The sequence below is a fragment of the Ailuropoda melanoleuca genome, chromosome 8, assembly GCF_002007445.2.
Source record: "Ailuropoda melanoleuca isolate Jingjing chromosome 8, ASM200744v2, whole genome shotgun sequence".
NCBI lineage: Eukaryota > Metazoa > Chordata > Mammalia > Carnivora > Ursidae > Ailuropoda > Ailuropoda melanoleuca.
The window spans coordinates 47,854,693-47,858,587 of record NC_048225.1 but is presented as its reverse complement, the minus strand read 5'-3'; the positions used below and the strand labels follow the sequence as shown (position 1 = coordinate 47,858,587).

Below are 3,895 nucleotides of genomic sequence, written 5' to 3'. Positions count from 1 at the left end.
ATTGCTCTTTAGTCACTTATGTATCTGATATATAGACAGATGTAAAAGTATGCCATATCTATCACATATGTATATATAGTTATATATAAAGAGATACATAAATCCATATATATATGGACCATATATATATGGATATATATGGTCATTTCTTTCTTCTCCCTTCTCTCTCTTGATAGATAGATAGATAGGTAGATAGATAGGTAGATAGATAGATAGATAGATAGATAGATAGATGATAGATAGATAGATAGATGATAGATCCAGAAAATGGAGATGGTATGGAGAAGTGCACTGTAGGAGATGAAGCCCCAGCTCTGGATGGACTGAGTTTAAATTCCAATTGTCTATGGCATCTGTTAGTAGGATGGCCTCGAGCAAGTCACTTAAGACTTCTGAACCTTGTTTTCTCTTTTGAAAGGTTAAGAAAATAGAATGTACCAGCCTGAGTTATTTCTAGGATTTAAGGTAACAATCTATGTGCCATGTGCCTGCAGGTATGTGCAGGTGTGCGGGGTGTATTTCCCCTAGGAACAACAGCTCAGTATTCACTACTTCCATGTTTGTGATGGCTTCACAGAACTACCACAAACAATGAGAATTGGCTATTTATATCTGTACATTAATTGCCTTAAGGATATTATTTACCTTTGTATATACCACTGCACTCTGACAAGCCTATTGTGTAACAAGGATTCAATTCACTCTTGTGGAAGAAAGCAAAGGAAAAATAGAGGAATGGAGAAAAGAGAGAAAGGACAGCAGGGACAGAATGGAAGATGACTGCGTGAAAGATGGCTCTGAAGCTCATCACAAGGTTGACATGTGGCTAATGACTCTTTTCCCATCAAATTTGACTGCTAGGTTTTCATGGAAATGTTCCTTTTTAATACCTTTCATGCTTGGCATCCCGACTCACCGTCCCTTCTCCTGAATGCCAAGTAGACCTCCACATGCTTTCATTTTTCTTCTTGAAATATTTGCCACCATTTATAGCATCACCTTCTTTGTCTCGGTCATCTGTTTTTCCAGTTATGACAAGCTCTTGCTAAATCTGTAAATGAGCTCAGAGGATTCCTTCTTCCAGGATAATTCTTCATCTTTCTCCCTCTGCCTTGCACTTCATGCTAGAATTGCTTGTGCCCTGTCTACACATTATTTTTCTTTTCAAGCAAGCTGAGCAACAGACCAAAGGAGCTATTTAACAGGAAGAAGTAAAGCCATTTTGTGATCTATTGAAAGTCTTTGACTAAAAGTGATAGTAATAATAATTCCATGAGTAAAATGACAGCTACATGCTAGGTATCATATTGGACTTTTTATATACGGTTACAGGCTGAGTTGTGTCCCCATAAAATTCAGATGTTGAAGTCCTAACCTCTAGTACTTCCAAATGTGACAGGATTTGGAGATAGAGTCTTTACAGAGGTAATTAAGGTAAAATGAGGTTGTAAGGGTAGGCTCTAACTAATATGACTCATGTCTTTATAGGAAGAGGAGATAAGGACACAGACATGCACAGAAAAAAGACCATGGGAAGACATATGGAATGAATGGCCATTTAAAAGCCAAGGAGAAGTATTCTAGAAGAAATCAAATCTGTTGACACCTTGACCTGAGAATTCTAGTCTCCAGAACTATGAGGAAATAAATTTCTGTTGCTGGAGCCCCCAGGCTGTGGTGCTTTGTTATAGCAGCTACATATAGAGAACTAATACGTACACTTCATTCTATTTGTTTCCCGCTGCATCCTATAAAGAACAAAAAAGTATCATCCTCCCCTTTTTATAGAAAGTGAAAGTAAGGCTCAAAAATAACATTTGAAGGATGCCATTTGAAGCAGAAAATCAACCCACTGATGAATGTGACTAAATAGCAACTGGAGGCAGTAAGAATCTGAAGCAATAGGTTTGTAGTCTGATCCTCATATAATAAATATGCATTCTAGTTCCCTGTGCTATTTACTAAACTGATTCTAATTGTCTATTCTGTGCTAGGCTTTGTGATCTGTGCTGAGGATCCAGAGAGAACTAAAACATAGTTCTTGGACCACAGAAGCTCTTGGCCTTTCAGAGAAGATGCACACAAAATACATTCATTTGTTCAATATACCGTATTGGATATATTCACTAAATCTAATAGTCACAAGTCTAGACACAGACCTGAGTAACTCTGCTGAGGAGAAATAAAACCATTACCAAAGGACAGGTGGGCCGGCAGCCCTATAGTTGCAGTCGTGCTCCCCAAGTTCTTGTGTCCCTGCCAGCACCTCCCAGATGGCTTCCTAGAATTTCGACCCAGTCTCCACCAGCATTGCCACCACCCGCAAAGGAGCCAAGGCCAGCCAGAGCACTGCCCACTCCTTGGGCAAGAGGCTACAGCAGGAGTGGATGATGCCTGGTAACAAAGGAATTTCTGTCTTCCCTGAACCAGGCAACCTTTTCAAATGGATAGGGACCATCCATGGAGCAGCCGGCACAGTATATGAAGATCTGAGGTATAAGCGCTCCCAGGAGTTCCCCAGTGGCTACGCTTAAAACACATCCACGGTGCAATTACTCACACCCCGCTACCACCCCAACATGCACACCCAGGGTGACATCTGCCTGGACATCCTGGAGGACAAGTGGTCCACCCTGTATAATTGTCAGGACCATCCTGCTGTCCATCCAGAGCCTGCTAGGAGAACCCAACATTCACAGCCCTTTGAACACACATGCTGCTGAGCTCTTGAAAAAAAAAAAACAACCCACAACCTTTAAAAAGTATCTGCAAGAAACCAACTCAAAACAGGTCTCCAGCCAAGAACCCTTACTTGTCCCTTGTGTTGTCTTTTTAGCTTCCCCTCACATGGTCTGCCCTTTATTTCTTCATAGGACTGTATCTTAAGATGTGATGTCATTTTTGTTTTCTGGTTGTTGTTTTTTTAAATCAGGTTTCTAGTTGAACCCTTGTGATAAATAATATTAAATAAATACATTCTGGGACTTAAAAAAATAAAATAAAAGGCCTGACAGATAAAATAATGACTCATCTGAGCCTTAAAGCATGAGGCGGTGTGACAGAACAATGGCTGATGACTTCTCAAATGGAGACAAGGACCTATGTTAGTTTTTTGTCACTAGCTGGTCAAATAGGCAGATAACCAGAGAAGTGTGAGTTCAGGCACCCCTGAGCCATTTCGGTTTCTCATCCAGACTAGCCTTGTTCTGACACGTTGCTCCCCTGATCACAGCATGGCTACTGCTTCCAGCAGAGTTACCTGCAAAGAGTGAAAACCCCGTCAATCCTGATGATAGACTGACTAACTGAACAACTGGCTTATACTTGCCCATTTATTTTTAATCTGAGCTGATAATACTACCAAGCTCTTCCCTTGGGAATGCATATGAAGATAAATGAGGTAATTTATGCCATAGGGTTCTGAACTCCTTAGAAGAAAAATGTTACAATAAATTTACAGTTATATTATATATTCTTTAATAAATATTTGATTGGATGTGCATAGAATATCTATGATCCCTTAAGAGATTTAGAGGAAGATAGCCAAGAAAAGACCTATAAGCCTTAAACTGCCAAAACCCCAGAAGATGATTTAAGAAATGCAATAAGTAAGGAGGTTGACCTATTTCTCATTTTAAGGGCAGAAATAAAATTACCATTCCTATGCAGGAAAAGGCTTCCTTCCTTGGTAAGTATGAGCAATATTAACACCAAGCTTTCTCTTTCTTCAGAAACATTTCTAAGTTGAGTTTAGCATGAAAGAAGCTCACACAAATACAAAAATAAAACCATGTAAAGTAATTATAGTAACAGGTCCTTGACTAACAAATCTAGTCGCTTTTATGCTGTCCCTCAGTCGGGGTACATTGTGAAAAAAGCAAGAGCCTTGAAGTCA

General features: G+C 39.7%; 1 pseudogene; it reads left to right on the top strand.

The window, feature by feature from the left end:
- Positions 1-2,273: 2,273 nt before the first annotated feature.
- LOC100481946 lies at positions 2,274-2,886 on the top strand (annotated as a pseudogene).
- The last annotated feature ends 1,009 nt before the right edge of the window (positions 2,887-3,895 follow it).